Below are 17,804 nucleotides of genomic sequence, written 5' to 3' on the forward strand. Positions count from 1 at the left end.
AGAAGGTCTAACTCATAGAGTAATTTCAGATAAGGTACACCGTCTGCTCGTCACGCTATCTTATTTTCGGCCGGATAAATTCGTGCAACTTCTTAGTCTAATACCGATCTTAATCTTACTCTTATATCTCTTAGTCTCAATATATCTAGAGTATACTGGTTTGTTACGAGTTGGTCTCTTGGAAGAAGCAACTAAGCTGTAAGTTAAATTCAGAATAATCTGGTGCTGAAACTACAAGTAATTTCAGCACTTACAAATAAATGGGTTGTTAGTTAGATGGATCATGATTGGTCAGTATTAAAAATTTTATAGTGATAAAATATTCAATAATAAAGTATAGTTTAGATCTGGTTCCAGAGACATGATTCATAAACAACGATATTAAAAAAACACCGTGTGTATCCATGATTTGTATGAAAAAATAAATTTATTTATTTTGATTGGATTTTCTGACGGAATAAACGTGCCCAAGAAAAGGTTGAAAAAAGGAGAAATTTGTGCTCACTTTATGGATAATTTTCAGCGGAAGTTTTGTTTTTATCTTGGCCGGTTCCCTTTTTGAAAACAAAATGAGACTACCAGAAGCCGAAACAACGTGTTTTTTGAGGATTTGTGTTTTGATTGACTAAAACTTCAACATTTTTGAATATGAAAAGGTTTCTTCAAGAGCCTTATGAAACTATCAGACTCTGAATGTTCCGACTTTACTTAAGGCCAATTGAATAATTTGTTTGGTTGAATCAGAAGTAATTGTTTTTCATTTTTTCTTCGTTTTATCCCCCTACACGCTTTGTAAAAGACGGTTCCCAAGCTTATCACCCAGCGTTTTTTAACCCCTTTTTCTTAACCACCTCTGATATAAGCCCAGATCTAGATTGCTCCACTACAATTTAACCCCTTTTTGAACCAAATCGTTAGAATCAAAAGGGAACTTGCTTTAAAGGAGTTCGGAAACGTCGGTAAACGTCAAAGCTTTAATTGCAAAAATTGTTGTGTTGCAAAACGAAATAACATGCAAGCTGCCAGAGGCAGTTTAGATTTGAACAGAAAAGACCTTACCGATAGTCTAGACTTTGAAATGAACTTGAAAATAATCCGATCGGCATGATTCAAGTTATTGGACAAAAATGATTAGATTTCGCCAAAACTGAACCTGATTTTGAAAACTATTTTGCTGAAAATAGATTAGATGGTTGAACTTAAATGATTTATGGAATGAAAATTGACAAGAGACAGCATTTTGCAAATGCGAGTCAAGCCTATGCCTTTTTTACGTCTCTGGAAGAGTGCAAAGAGACATCTTTTCACAAACAAAAGGAAAAAACTTTTTTATTTAAAAATATATACAAAGAGCAAACGAAAAAAAGTTTAGTTTACGTTCGCCGTAGTGCGAAAAAAATAGAACTCAGTTTTCTCTTCGTTAACCTGCATATGATTCTTCTTTTTTCGTTCAGGACTCAGTACTTTTTGTTTTTTTTGTAAACTGGTGCCCGCTCGAGGCGTTAGGGAGACTACGTTTTTGAACGGTGGCATGTTTTTGCAAGTTTGCTTATTTTTTTCCATATAACAGGGTGTGAATAACTAAATATAACTGTATGTCATAATGCCAGCCCTCCGCAGCATTTTTTTTCTTGCCAAATCGGATGCTGCCGCATCTCTTTGGTTCCATAGTGAAATGAGGATCAGGACTTCTCGGTTCGGAACGAGACTTTCAGGTAGTTAGATCCAAAATACAGGCAACGCTCGTCAACATTTGCATTTTTTCCGACTCGTTTATGGTGCGACATCTTACTAATTAAACTTCATCGTTTATTATCGTACCAGCTAATATTTCTTCTTCTTTTTCAAAAGCTAGTGAGGGTAACAGCGTAAGTGCTAATGCAAGCTCATGTTTGTTTTGTACTCCTTTTTTTTGTCCGAGTTCCGCAATTTTTCTTGTAAATTTTTGAGAAAGACGAAAAAAAACATCCAGATAGCTTCGTTTCAGGGACGTTTTTTCAAAAGGTTTGAAGAGCGGCCTGCTCGAAACCTCGCAACATTTTTTCAGGTTTACTGACAGGGGTTAAGTTTTTCAGAGCATCTAAGAAACGCTGGTATAATTTTTTCGGTTTTGTTCGGTAATAAGACATGTTAGCAAGCCGGGTTTTTCCTAAAAAACTGTAGAAAAAAATTTTAAAAAGTTTTAGGAGTAAGCTCAGTCAGCCAACAAAAAATTGTTTTTTTTTTCGAGCACACAATTTGACTTTTCCTGATCATTTTGTCCACCGTCAGTTCCTACAAAACTTTTGAACCGCTTACGTACTTCAGAGTTTTTTTTTGCGGGGGGACTGGTAAAGATTTTTCTCGTTAATGCGCATGCTTTGTGCAGTTCAAAGTAAATTTTCCTAAAATGGTAGGGCTAATTGCGTGGCAATATCGTCTGTTATGGCCTGAATTGCTGTGGTGACTGCGATGGTCGGGGTATTACTCCCGCTCAAGTCCTTGGTATTTTTCAAAATAAGTCGAGCATCAGGTTTTCCTGTAGATATTTCAAGATTATTCCCACCTCTCGTTTGAAAAAAATTTTCGCCATTCGTTGTTGCTGTTGCTCGGCAATTATAAGTTTGGTATGTTCAGTAGTTCCTGTTTGTAGTGGTTTTGTTTCTACATTTAGGATAATACTTGTGGTCCGATACCACCAATCTCTCTTTTCTTTAAGATTATAGATTATAGCTAGTAAAAAGGGTTTCAGGTTGAGCTCAAGATAACAACCTCTCTCAGATGCTATAGAAAAATTCCGTCAAAATCTCTTATTTAACAAGTCGAAAAATGACTCACTAAAATCGCCACACCAATGATAGATATTCCTCACTTTCTTCAAAAGTCGAAATAATAACTCATTTTGAGTGAAAAAAGTATGAGTTTCCATTTGTTTTCCATTTGTTGCAAATTAAGAGTGTATGAGCCTGGTGAAATAACTGTTGCATTTAAACACTCTCAGGGGTTGCATTTTTAGGGCTTCTAAGAAATGATAGTATGTTTTTTTTTCGTTTTGTTTGGTAAGAAGTTATATTTGCCAGAGGGGGTTACTCCTAAAACGTATAGGAAAAAATTGATAAATGTTTTAAGAGTTATTTTGAAAGTTCAGTCAGCCAACCAAAAGTTTGAGTTTTTGAGCACACGTAGCACTTCTGGATCACCGAACAAAATAAGCTTTTCCTGATTATTTTGTCCGCTGTCAAATCTTACAAAACTTTTAAACCGCTCAGGTACTTCAGATTTCTTTTTGCTGCTGGGGACAGTGGTAAATTATTTTCTTGTTGTTTGTGCATGCTTCGTGCAGTTCAAACCAAGTTTTACTAAAGTGGTAGGGCTAATTGAGTGGCAAAATGGTCTAATATGGGCTGAATTGCTGTGGTGACTGCGATGGTCGGGGTATTACTCCCGCTCAAGTCCTTGATATTTTTCAAAATAAGTCGAGCATCAGGTTTTCCTATAGATATTTCAAGATTATTCCCACCTCTCATTTCAATGAAAATTTCACCATTCGTTGGTGCTGTTGCTCGGCACTTTTGAGCTTGTTAAGTTGAGTATTTCAAGTTCATGGTGGTTTTGTTTTCACGTTTAGGATAATGCTCGTGGTCTGATGCGACTATTCAGTTTTTTTCTTCGAAGAATAAAATTAAAAAGGGAGGACGCTTAAAGGTTATAGCTTACAAAATGGTAACACGATCGTTCAAATGTAAGACAGTATAAGTTCATGCAAAGTTGTTAAAGTTCTTGAGTTGCTTTTTATTAGCACCATATCTGATCAAATTGTATGCTAGAGGCATCAAAAGAATTAAGACTGCCCTTTCAACCCTCAATTAGAACAGCTAATTGAAATACTCCTGTAGTTAAAAAATATACTTAACTTCAAACAATTTATCGGTATCAAAGGGGGTTTAAAATTTTGTGGAGTTATCTTGTTACAGTGTTGTAAAGTAAGGGTTTCAGGTTGAGCTCAGAAGAACAACCTCTCTCAGATGCTATAGGAAAATTCCGTCAAAAACTCTTTATTAACAAGTCGCAAGATGACTCCTTAAAAAGGCCAAACCAACCGTAGATATTCCTCTTTTTCTTCAAAAGTCGGAGCATTAACTCATTTTGAGTGAAAAAAAGTTTTAGTTTCCATTTGATTTCCTTTTTTTGCAAATTAAGAGCGTATAAACCTTGTGAATTAACTGATGCATTTAAACACTCTCAGGGATTGCATTTTTAAGGCTTCTGAGAAACGATAGTATGTTTTTTTCCGTTTTGTTTGGTAAGAAGTTATATTCGTCAGAGGGGATTACTCCTAAAACGTATAGCAAAAAATTGATAAATGTTTTAAGAGTAATTTTGAAAGTTCAGTCAGCCAACCAAAAGTTTGAGTTTTCGAGCACACGTAGCACTTCTGGATCACCGAACAAAATAAGCTTTTCCTGATTATTTTTTCCGCGGTCAAATCTTACAAAAATTTTAAACCGCTCATGTACTTCAGATTTTCTTGCTGCTGGGGAGAGTGGTAATTTCTTTTCTTGTTGCTTGCGCATGCTTCGTGCAGTTCAAACCAAGTTTTACTAAAGTGGTAAGGCTAATTGAGGGGCAAAAATGTCTAATATGGGCTGAATTGCTGTGGTGACTGCGACGATCGGGGTATTACTCCCGCTCAAGTCCTTGGTATTTTTCAAAATAAGTCGAGCATCAGGTTTTCTGTAGATATTTCAAGATTATTCCCACCTCTCATTTCAATGAAATTTTCACCATTCGTTGGTGCTGTTGCTCGGCACTTATGAGCTTGTTAAGTTGAGTAGTTCAAGTTCATGGTGACTTTGTTTTCACGTTTAGGATAATGCTCGTGGTCTGATGCGACTATTCAGTTTTTTTCTTCGAAGAATAAAATTAAAAAGGGAGGACGCTTAAAGGTTATAGCTTACAAAATGGTAACACGATCGTTCAAATGTAAGACAGTATAAGTTCATGCAAAGTTGTTAAAGTTCTTGAGTTGCTTTTTATTAGCACCATATCTGATCAAATTGTATGCTAGAGGCATCAAAAGAATTAAGACTGCCCTTTCAGTCCTCAATTAGAACAGCCAATTGAAATACTCCTGTAGTTATAAAATATACTTAATTTCAAACAATTTATCGGTATTAAAAGGGGTTTAAAATTTTGTGGGGTTATCTTGTTACGGTGTTGTAAAGTAAGGGTTTCAGGTTGAGCTCAAGATAACAACCTCTCTCAGATGCTAAAGAAAAATTCCGTCAAAAACTCTTTATTAACAAGTCGAAAGATGACTCCTTAAAAAGGCCAAACCAACCGTAGATATTCCTCACTTTCTTCAAAAGTCGGAACATTAACTCATTTTGAGTCAAAAAAAGTATGAGTTTCCATTTGATTTCCATTTGTTGCAAATTAAGAGCCTATAAACCTTGTGAAATAACCTATGCATTTAAACACTCTCAGGGGTTGCATTTTTAGGGCTTCTAAGAAACGATAGAATGTTTTTTTTCCGTTTTGTTTGGTAAGAAGTTATATTTGCCAGAGGGGGTTACTCCTAAAACGTATAGCAAAAAATTTATAAATGTTTTAAGAGTAATTTTGAAAGTTCAGTCAGCCAACCAAAAGTTTGAGTTTTTGAGCACACGTAGCACTTCTGGATCACCGAACAAAATAAGCTTTTACTGATTATTTTGTCCGCTGTCAAATCTTACAAAATTTTTAAACCGCTCAGGTACTTCAGAGTTTTTTTGCTGCTGGGGAGAGTGGTAAATTCTTTTCTTGTTGTTTGTGCATGCTTCGTGCAGTTCAAACCAAGTTTTACTAAAGTGGTAGGGCTAATTGAGTGGCAAAATGGTCTAATATGGGCTGAATTGCTGTGGTGACTGCGATGGTCGGGGTATTACTCCCGCTCAAGTCCTTGATATTTTTCAAAATAAGTCGAGCATCAGGTTTTCCTGTAGATATTTCAAGATTATTCCCACCTCTCATTTCAATGAAAATTTCACCATTCGTTGGTGCTGTTGCTCGGCACTTTTGAGCTTGTTAAGTTGAGTATTTCAAGTTCATGGGTGTTTTGTTTTCACGTTTAGGATAATGCTCGTGGTCTGATGCGACTATTCAGTTTTTTTCTTCGAAGAATAAAATTAAAAAGGGAGGACGCTTAAAGGTTATAGCTTACAAAATGGTAACACGATCGTTCAAATGTAAGACAGTATAAGTTCATGCAAAGTTGTTAAAGTTCTTGAGTTGCTTTTTATTAGCACCATATCTGATCAAATTGTATGCTAGAGGCATCAAAAGAATTAAGACTGCCCTTTCAACCCTCAATTAGAACAGCTAATTGAAATACTCCTGCAGTTAAAAAATATACTTAACTTCAAACAATTTATCGGTATCAAAGGGGGTTTAAAATTTTGTGGAGTTATCTTGTTACAGTGTTGTAAAGTAAGGGTTTCAGGTTGAGCTCAGAAGAACAACCTCTCTCAGATGCTATAGGAAAATTCCGTCAAAAACTCTTTATTAACAAGTCGCAAGATGACTCCTTAAAAAGGCCAAACCAACCGTAGATATTCCTCTTTTTCTTCAAAAGTCGGAGCATTAACTCATTTTGAGTGAAAAAAAGTTTTAGTTTCCATTTGATTTCCATTTTTTGCAAATTAAGAGCGTATAAACCTTGTGAATTAACTGATGCATTTAAACACTCTCAGGGATTGCATTTTTAAGGTTTCTGAGAAACGATAGTATGTTTTTTTCCGTTTTGTTTGGTAAGAAGTTATATTCGTCAGAGGGGATTACTCCTAAAACGTATAGCAAAAAATTGATAAATGTTTTAAGAGTAATTTTGAAAGTTCAGTCAGCCAACCAAAAGTTTGAGTTTTCGAGCACACGTAGCACTTCTGGATCACCGAACAAAATAAGCTTTTCCTGATTGTTTTTTCCGCGGTCAAATCTTACAAAATTTTTAAACCGCTCATGTACTTCAGATTTTCTTGCTGCTGGGGAGAGTGGTAATTTCTTTTCTTGTTGCTTGCGCATGCTTCGTGCAGTTCAAACCAAGTTTTACTAAAGTGGTAGGGCTAATTGAGGGGCAAAAATGTCTAATATGGGCTGAATTGCTGTGGTGACTGCGATGATCGGGGTATTACTCCCGCTCAAGTCCTTGGTATTTTTCAAAATAAGTCGAGCATCAGGTTTTCTGTAGATATTTCAAGATTATTCCCACCTCTCATTTCAATGAAATTTTCACCATTCGTTGGTGCTGTTGCTCGGCACTTATGAGCTTGTTAAGTTGAGTATTTCAAGTTCATGGTGACTTTGTTTTCACGTTTAGGATAATGCTCGTGGTCTGATGCGACTATTCAGTTTTTTTCTTCGAAGAATAAAATTAAAAAGGGAGGACGCTTAAAGGTTATAGCTTACAAAATGGTAACACGATCGTTCAAATGTAAGACAGTATAAGATCATGCAAAGTTGTTAAAGTTCTTGAGTTGCTTTTTATTAGCACCATATCTGATCAAATTGTATGCTAGAGGCATCAAAAGAATTAAGACTGCCCTTTCAGTCCTCAATTAGAACAGCCAATTGAAATACTCCTGTAGTTATAAAATATACTTAATTTCAAACAATTTATCGGTATTAAAAGGGGTTTAAAATTTTGTGGGGTTATCTTGTTACGGTGTTGTAAAGTAAGGGTTTCAGGTTGAGCTCAAGATAACAACCTCTCTCAGATGCTAAAGAAAAATTCCGTCAAAAACTCTTTATTAACAAGTCGAAAGATGACTCCTTAAAAAGGCCAAACCAACCGTAGATATTCCTCACTTTCTTCAAAAGTCGGAACATTAACTCATTTTGAGTCAAACAAAGTATGAGTTTCCATTTGATTTCCATTTGTTGCAAATTAAGAGCCTATAAACCTTGTGAAATAACCTATGCATTTAAACACTCTCAGGGGTTGCATTTTTAGGGCTTCTAAGAAACGATAGAATGTTTTTTTTTCCGTTTTGTTTGGTAAGAAGTTATATTTGCCAGAGGGGGTTACTCCTAAAACGTATAGCAAAAAATTTATAAATGTTTTAAGAGTAATTTTGAAAGTTCAGTCAGCCAATCAAAAGTTTGAGTTTTTGAGCACACATAGCACTTCTGGATCACCGAACAAAATAAGCTTTTACTGATTATTTTGTCCGCTGTCAAATCTTACAAAATTTTTAAACCGCTCAGGTACTTAAGAGTTTTTTTGCTGCTGGGGAGAGTGGTAAATTCTTTTCTTGTTGTTTGTGCATGCTTCGTGCAGTTCAAACCAAGTTTTACTAAAGTGGTAGGGCTAATTGAGTGGCAAAATGGTCTAATATGGGCTGAATTGCTGTGGTGACTGCGATGGTCGGGGTATTACTCCCGCTCAAGTCCTTGATATTTTTCAAAATGAGTCGAGCATCAGGTTTTCCTGTAGATATTTCAAGATTATTCCCACCTCTCATTTCAATGAAAATTTCACCATTCGTTGGTGCTGTTGCTCGGCACTTTTGAGCTTGTTAAGTTGAGTATTTCAAGTTCATGGTGGTTTTGTTTTCACGTTTAGGATAATGCTCGTGGTCTGATGCGACTATTCAGTTTTTTTCTTCGAAGAATAAAATTAAAAAGGGAGGACGCTTAAAGGTTATAGCTTACAAAATGGTAACACGATCGTTCAAATGTAAGACAGTATAAGTTCATGCAAAGTTGTTAAAGTTCTTGAGTTGCTTTTTATTAGCACCATATCTGATCAAATTGTATGCTAGAGGCATCAAAAGAATTAAGACTGCCCTTTCAACCCTCAATTAGAACAGCTAATTGAAATACTCCTGTTGTTATGAAATATACTTAATTTCACACAATTTATCGGTTTTAAAATGAGTTTAAAATTTTGTGGGGTTATCTGGTAAGGGGGTTGTAAAGTAAGGGTTTCAGGTTGAGCTCAAGATAACAACCTCTCTCAGATACTATAGAAAAATTCCATCAAAAACTCTTCATTAACAAGTCGAAAGATGACTCCTTAAAAAGGCCAAACCAACCGTAGATATTCCTCACTTTCTTCAAAAGTCGGACCATTAACTCATTTTGAGTGAAAAAAAGTATGAGTTTCCATTTGATTTCCATTTGTTGCAAATTAGGAGCCTATAAACCTTCTGAAATAGCCTACGCATTTAAACACTCTCAGGGGTTGCATTTTTAAGGCTTCTAAGAAACGATAGTATGTTTTTTTTTCGTTTTGTTTGGTAAGAAGTTATATTTGCCAGAGGGGGTTACTCCTAAAACGTATTGCAAAAAATTTATAAACGTTTTAAGAGTAATTTTGAAAGTTCAGTCAGCCAACCAAAAGTTTGAGTTTTTGAGCACACGTAGCACTTCTGGATCACCGAGCAAAATAAGCTTTTCCTGATTATTTTGTCCCCTGTAAAATCTTACAAAATTTTTAAACCGCTCAGGTACTTCAGAGTTTTTTTGCTGCTGGGGAGAGTAGTAAACTCTTTCTTGTTGTTTGCGCATGTTTCGTGCAGTTCAAACCAAGTTTTCCTAAGTTGATAGGGCTGTTTGGGTGGCAAAAATATCTAATATGAGCTGAATTGCTGTGGTGACTGCAACGGTCGGGGTATTACTCCCGCTCAGGTCCTTGGTTTTTTTAAAAAATAAGTCGAGCATCAGGTTTTCCTGTAGATATTTCAAGATTATTCCCACCTCTCGTTTCAATATAGCTTTCGCCATTCGTCGGTGCTGTTGCTCGGCACTTTCGAGTTTGTTAGGTTGAGTAGTTCCAGTTCATGTTGGTTTTGTTTTCACGTTTAGGATAACGCTCGTGGTCTGATGCGACTATTCAGTTTTTTTCTTCGAAGTATAAAAATTCAAAAAAGAGGACGCTTAAAATTTATACCTTAAAAAAGCTGCTGGGGAGAGTGGTAAATTTTTTTCTTGTTGTTTGTGCATGCTTCGTGCAGTTCAAACCAAGTTTTCCTAAGTTGATAGGGCTATTTGAGTGGCAAAAATGTCTAATATGGGTTGAATTGCTGTGGTTACTGCGATGGTCGGGGTATTAGTCCCGCTCAGGTCCTTGGTTTTTTTAAAAAATAGGTCGAGCATCAGGTTTTCCTGTAGATATTTCAAGATTATTCCCACCTCTCGTTTCAAAATAGCTTTCGCCATTCGTCGGTGCTGTTGCTCGGCATTTTTGAGTTTGTTAGGTTGAGTAGTTCCAGTTCATGGTGGTTTTGTTTTCACGTTTAGAATAACGCTCGTGGTCTGATGCGACTATTCTGTTTTCTTCGAAGTATAAACATAAAAAAAAGGACGCTTAAAAAGTATAGCTTAAAAAATGGTAACATGATCGTTCAAATGTAAGACAGTATAAATTCATGCAAAGTTGTTAAATTTCTTGAGTTGCTTTTTATTAGCACCATATCTGACCAAATTGTACGCTAGAGGCATCAAAAGAATTAAGACTGCCCTTTCAACCCTCAATTAGAACAGCTAATTGAAATACTCCTGTTGTTATGAAATATACTTAATTTCAAAAAATTTATCGCTTTTAAAATGAGTTTAAATTTTTGTGGGGTTATCTGGTTAGGTGGTTGTAAAGTAAGGGCTTCAGGTTGAGCTCAAGATAACAACCTCTCTCAGATACTATGGAAAATTTCCGTCAAAAACTCTTCATTACATTAACAAGTCGAAAGATGACTCACTAAAAACGCCACACCAAGGATAGATATTCTTCACTTTCTTCAAAAGTTGAAACATTAACTCATTTTGAGTGAAAAAAGTATGAGTTTCCATTTGTTTTCCGTTTGTTGCAAATTATGAGTGTATGAACCTTGTGAAATAACTGTTGCATTTAAACACTCTCAGGTGTTGCGTTTTTAGGGCTTGTAAGAAGCGATAGTATGTTTTTTCCGTTTTAATTGGTAAGAAGTTATATTTGCCAGAGGAGGTTACTCCTAAAACGTATAGCAAAAAATTTATAAATGTTTTAAGAGTAATTTTGAAAGTTCAGTCAGCCCACCAAAAGTTTAAGTTTTCGAGCACACGTAGCACTTCTGGATCACCGAACAAAATAAGCTATTCCTGATTATTTTGTCCGCTGTCAAATCTTACAAAATTTTTGAACCGCTCAGGTACTTCAGAGTTTTTTTGCTGCTGGGGAGAGTGGTAAATTCTTTTCTTGTTGTTTGTGCATGCTTCGTGCAGTTCAAACCAAGTTTTCCTATGTTGATAGGGCTATTTGAGTGGCAAAATTGTCTAATATGGGCTGAATTGCTGTGGTGACTGCGATGGTCGGGGTATTACTCCTGCTCAGTCCCTTGGTTTTTTTAAAAAAATAAGTCGAGCATCAGGTTTCCCGTAGATATTTCACATTTCTTCCCACCTCTCGTTTCAATATAGCTTTCGCCATTCGTCGGTGCTGTTGCTCGGCACTTTTGAGTTTGTTAGGTTGAGTAGTTCCAGTTCATGGTGGTTTTGTTTTCACGTTTAGGATATCGCTCGTGGTCTGATGCGACTATTCTGTTTTTCTTCGAAGTATAAAAATTCAAAAAAAGGACGCTTGAAAATTATAGCTTAAAAAATGGTAACACGATCGTTCAAATGTAAGACAGTGTAAATTCATGGAAAGTTGTTAAATTGTTTGAGTTGCTTTTTATTAGCACCATATCTGACCAAATTGTATGGTAGAGGCATCAAAAGAATTAAGACTGCCCTTTCAACCCTCAATTAGAACAGCTAATTGAAATACTCCTGTTGTTATGAAATATACTTAATTTCAAAAAATTTATCGGTTTTAAAATGAGTTTAAAATTTTGTGGGGTTATGTGGTTAGGGGGTTGTAAAGTAAGGGTTTCAGGTTGAGCTCAAGATAACAACCTCTCTCAGATACTGTAAAAAAATTCCGTCATAAACTTTTCATTAACAAGTCGAAAGATGACTCACTAAAAACGCCACACCAAGGATAGATATTCCTCACTTACTTCAAAAGTCGAAACATTAACTCATTTTGAGTGAAAAAAGTATGAGTTTCCATTTGTTTTCCATTTGTTGCAAATTAAGAGTGTATGAACCTGGTGAAATAACTGTTGCATTTAAACACTCTCAGGGGTTGCATTTTTAAGGCTTCTAAAAATGATAGCATGTTTTTTTCCGTTTTGTTTGGTAAGAAGTTATATTTGCCAGAGGGGGTTACTCCTAAAACGTATAGCAAAAAATTTATAAATGTTTTAAGAGTAATTTTGAAAGTTCAGTCAGCCAACCGAAAGTTTGAGTTTTTGAGCACACTTGGCACTTCTGGATCAACGAACAAAATAAACTTTTCCTGATTATTTTGTCCGCTGTCAAATCTTACAAAATGTTTAAACCGCTCAGGTACTTCAGAGTTTTTTTGCTGCTGGGGAGAGTGGTAAATTATTTTCTTGTTGTTTGTGCTTGCTTCGTGCAGTTAAAACCAAGTTTTCCTAAGTTGATAGGGCTATTTGAGTGGCAAAATTGTCTAATATGGGCTGAAATGCTGTGGTGACTGCGATGGTTGGGGTATTACTCCCGCTCAGGTCCTTGGATTTTTTAAAAAAAATAAGTCGAGCATCAGGTTTTCCTGTAGATATTTCAAGATTCTTCCCACCTCTCGTTTCAATAAAAACTTTCGCCATTCGTCGGTGCTGTTGCTCGGCACTTTTGAGTTTGTTAGGTTGAGTAGTTCCAGTTCATGGTGGTTTTGTTTTCACGTTTAGGATAACGCTCGTGGTCTGATGCGACTATTCTGTTTTTCTTCGAAGTATAAAAATTCAAAAAAGAGGACGCTTAAAAATTATACCTTAAAAAATAGTAACACGATCGTTCAAATGTAAGACAGTGTAAATTCATGGAAAGTTGTTAAATTTTTTGAGTTGCTTTTTCTTAGCACCATATCTGACCAAATTGTATGGTAGAGGCATCAAAAGAATTAAGACTGCCCTTTCAACCCTCAATTAGAACAGCTAATTGAAATACTCCTGTTGTTATGAAATATACTTAATTTCAAAAATTTTATCGGTTTTAAAATGAGTTTAAAACTTTGTGGGGTTATGTGGTTAGGGGGTTGTAAAGTGAGGGTTTCAGGTTGAGCTCAAGATAAAAACCTCTCTCAGATACTATAGAAAAATTCCGTCAAAAACTTTTCATTAACAAGCCGAAAGATGACTCACTAAAACGCCACACCAAGGATAGATATTCCTCACTTTCTTCAAAGTCGAAACATTAACTCATTTTGAGTGAAAAAAATATGAGTTTCCATTTGTTATCCATTTGTTGCAAATTAAGAGTGTATGAACCTGGTGAAATAACTGTTGCATTTAAACACTCTCAGGGGTTGCGTTTTTAGGGCTTGTAAGAAACGATAGTACGTTTTCTTCCGTTTTACTTGGTAAGAAGTTATATTTCCAGAGGGGGTTACTCCTAAAACGTATAGCAAAAAATTTATAAATGTTTTAAGAGTAATTTTGAAAGTTCAGTCAGCCAACCAAAAATTTAAGTTTTTGAGCACACGTAGCACTTCTGGATCACCGAACAAAATAAGCTTTTCCTGATTATTTTGTCCGCCTACAAATCTTACAAAACTTTTAAACCGCTCAGGTACTTCAGAGTTTTTTTGCTGCTGGGGAGAGTGGTAAATTTTTTTCTTGTTGTTTGTGCATGCTTCGTGCAGTTCAAACCAAGTTTTCCTAAGTTGATAGGGCTATTTGAGTGGCAAAAATGTCTAATATGGGTTGAATTGCTGTGGTTACTGCGATGGTCGGGGTATTAGTCCCGCTCAGGTCCTTGGTTTTTTTAAAAAAATAAGTCGAGCATCAGGTTTTCCTGTAGATATTTCAAGATTATTCCCACCTCTCGTTTCAATATAGCTTTCGCCATTCGTCGGTGCTGTTGCTCGGCATTTTTGAGTTTGTTAGGTTGAGTAGTTCCAGTTCATGGTGGTTTTGTTTTCACGTTTAGAATAACGCTCGTGGTCTGATGCGACTATTCTGTTTTCTTCGAAGTATAAACATAAAAAAAAGGACGCATAAAAAGTATAGCTTAAAAAATGGTAACATGATCGTTCAAATGTAAGACAGTATAAATTCATGCAAAGTTGTTAAATTTCTTGAGTTGCTTTTTATTAGCACCATATCTGACCAAATTGTACGCTAGAGGCATCAAAAGAATTAAGACTGCCCTTTCAACCCTCAATTAGAACAGCTAAATGAAATACTCCTGTTGTTATGAAATATACTTAATTTCAAAAAATTTATCGGTTTTAAAATGAGTTTAAATTTTTGTGGGGTTATCTGGTTAGGTGGTTGTAAAGTAAGGGCTTCAGGTTGAGCTCAAGATAACAACCTCTCTCAGATACTATGGAAAATTTCCGTCAAAAACTCTTCATTACATTAACAAGTCGAAAGATGACTCACTAAAAACGCCACACCAAGGATAGATATTCTTCACTTTCTTCAAAAGTTGAAACATTAACTCATTTTGAGTGAAAAAAGTATGAGTTTCCATTTGTTTTCCGTTTGTTGCAAATTATGAGTGTATGAACCTTGTGAAATAACTGTTGCATTTAAACACTCTCAGGGGTTGCGTTTTTAGGGCTTGTAAGAAGCGATAGTATGTTTTTTCCGTTTTAATTGGTAAGAAGTTATATTTGCCAGAGGAGGTTACTCCTAAAACGTATAGCAAAAAATTTATAAATGTTTTAAGAGTAATTTTGAAAGTTCAGTCAGCCCACCAAAAGTTTAAGTTTTCGAGCACACGTAGCACTTCTGGATCACCGAACAAAATAAGCTATTCCTGATTATTTTGTCCGCTGTCAAATCTTACAAAATTTTTGAACCGCTCAGGTACTTCAGAGTTTTTTTGCTGCTGGGGAGAGTGGTAAATTCTTTTCTTGTTGTTTGTGCATGCTTCGTGCAGTTCAAACCAAGTTTTCCTATGTTGATAGGGCTATTTGAGTGGCAAAATTGTCTAATATGGGCTGAATTGCTGTGGTGACTGCGATGGTCGGGGTATTACTCCTGCTCAGTCCCTTGGTTTTTTTTAAAAAAATAAGTCGAGCATCAGGTTTCCCGTAGATATTTCACATTTCTTCCCACCTCTCGTTTCAATATAGCTTTCGCCATTCGTCGGTGCTGTTGCTCGGCACTTTTGAGTTTGTTAGGTTGAGTAGTTCCAGTTCATGGTGGTTTTGTTTTCACGTTTAGGATATCGCTCGTGGTCTGATGCGACTATTCTGTTTTTCTTCGAAGTATAAAAATTCAAAAAAAGGACGCTTGAAAATTATAGCTTAAAAAATGGTAACACGATTGTTCAAATGTAAGACAGTGTAAATTCATGGAAAGTTGTTAAATTGTTTGAGTTGCTTTTTATTAGCACCATATCTGACCAAATTGTATGGTAGAGGCATCAAAAGAAATAAGACTGCCCTTTCAACCCTCAATTAGAACAGCTAATTGAAATACTCCTGTTGTTATGAAATATACTTAATTTCAAAAAATTTATCGGTTTTAAAATGAGTTTAAAATTTTGTGGGGTTATGTGGTTAGGGGGTTGTAAAGTAAGGGTTTCAGGTTGAGCTCAAGATAACAACCTCTCTCAGATACTATAAAAAAATTCCGTCATAAACTTTTCATTAACAAGTCGAAAGATGACTCACTAAAAACGCCACACCAAGGATAGATATTCCTCACTTACTTCAAAAGTCGAAACATTAACTCATTTTGAGTGAAAAAAGTATGAGTTTCCATTTGTTTTCCATTTGTTGCAAATTAAGAGTGTATGAACCTGGTGAAATAACTGTTGCATTTAAACACTCTCAGGGGTTGCATTTTTAAGGCTTCTAAAAATGATAGTATGTTTTTTTTCCGTTTTGTTTGGTAAGAAGTTATATTTGCCAGAGGGGGTTACTCCTAAAACGTATAGCAAAAAATTTATAAATGTTTTAAGAGTAATTTTGAAAGTTCAGTCAGCCAACCAAAAGTTTGAGTTTTTGAGCACACTTGGCACTTCTGGATCAACGAACAAAAGAAACTTTTCCTGATTATTTTGTCCGCTGTCAAATCTTACAAAATGTTTAAACCGCTCAGGTACTTCAGAGTTTTTTTGCTGCTGGGGAGAGTGGTAAATTATTTTCTTGTTGTTTGTGCTTGCTTCGTGCAGTTAAAACCAAGTTTTCCTAAGTTGATAGGGCTATTTGAGTGGCAAAATTGTCTAATATGGGCTGAAATGCTGTGGTGACTGCGATGGTTGGGGTATTACTCCCGCTCAGGTCCTTGGATTTTTTTAAAAAAATTAGTCGAGCATCAGGTTTTCCTGTAGATATTTCAAGATTCTTCCCACCTCTCGTTTCAATAAAAACTTTCGCCATTCGTCGGTGCTGTTGCTCGGCACTTTTGAGTTTGTTAGGTTGAGTAGTTCCAGTTCATGGTGGTTTTTTTTTCACGTTTAGGATAACGCTCGTGGTCTGATGCGACTATTCTGTTTTTCTTCGAAGTATAAAAATTTAAAAAAGGACGCTTAAAAATTATAGCTTAAAAAATGGTAACATGATCGTTCAAATGTAAGAAGGTATAAATTCATGGAAAGTTGTTAAATTTTTTGAGTTGCTTTTTCTAAGCACCATATCTGACCAAATTGTATGGTAGAGGCATCAAAAGAATTAAGACTGCCCTTTCAACCCGCAATTAGAACAGCTAATTGAAATACTCCTGTTTTTATGAAATATAGTTAATTTCAAACAATTTATCGGTTTTAAAATGAGTTTAAAATTTTTTGGGGTTATCTGGTTAGGTGGTTGTAAAGTATGGGTTTCAAGTTGAGCTCAAGATAAAAACCTTTCTCAGATACTATAGAAAAATTCCGTCAAAAACTCTTCATTAACAAGTCGAAAGATGACTCACTAAAAACGCCACACCAAGGATAGATATTCTTCACTTTCTTCAAAAGTCGAAACATTAACTCATTTTGAGTGAAAAAAGTATGAGTTTCCATTTGTTTTCCGTTTGTTGCAAATTATGAGTGTATGAACCTTGTGAAATAACTGTTGCATTTAAACACTCTCAGGGGTTGCGTTTTTAGGGCTTGTAAGAAACGATAGTATGTTTTTTTCCGTTTTAATTGGTAAGAAGTTATATTTGCCAGAGGGGGTTACTCCTAAAACGTATAGCAAAAAATTTATAAATGTTTTAAGAGAAATTTTGAAAGTTCAGTCAGCCAATCAAAAGTTTAAGTTTTCGAGCACACGTAGCACTTCTGGATCACCGAACAAAATAAGCTTTTCCTGATTATTTTGTCCGCTGTCAAATCTTACAAAATTTTTAAGCCGCTCAGGTACTTCAGAGTTTTTTGCTGCTGGGGACAGTGGTAAATTATTTTCTTGTTGTTTGTGCATGCTTCGTGCAGTTCAAACCAAGTTTTCCTAAGTTGATAGGGCTATTTGAGTGGCAAAATTGTCTAATATGGGCTGAATTGCTGTGGTGACTGCGATGGTTGGGGTATTACTCCCGCTCAGGTCCTTGGTTTTTTTTAAAAAATAAGTCGGGCATCAGGTTTTCCTGTAGATATTTCAAGATTCTTCCCACCTCTTGTTTCAATAAAAACTTTCGCCATTCGTCGGTGCTGTTGCACGGCACTTTTAAGGTTGTTAGGTTGAGTAGTTCCAGTTCATGGTGGTTTTGTTTTCACGTTTAGGATAACGCTCGTGGTCTGATGCGACTATTCTGTTTTTCTTCGAAGTATAAAAATAAAAAAGGACGCTTAAAAATTATAGCTTAAAAAATGGT

The 17,804-nt window shown here is 35.7% G+C and overlaps 1 protein-coding gene across 1 annotated transcript in view; it reads right to left on the reverse strand.

Annotated features, from left to right (window-relative positions):
* Nucleotides 1-17,804, reverse strand: part of LOC134857040 (protein Wnt-2b-A-like) — a 65,299-nt gene that overhangs the window by 704 nt on the left and 46,791 nt on the right. The window lies entirely within an intron of this gene.

This window comes from Symsagittifera roscoffensis, chromosome 1, assembly GCF_963678635.1.
Source record: "Symsagittifera roscoffensis chromosome 1, txSymRosc1.1, whole genome shotgun sequence".
NCBI classification, from domain to species: Eukaryota; Metazoa; Xenacoelomorpha; order Acoela; family Convolutidae; genus Symsagittifera; species Symsagittifera roscoffensis.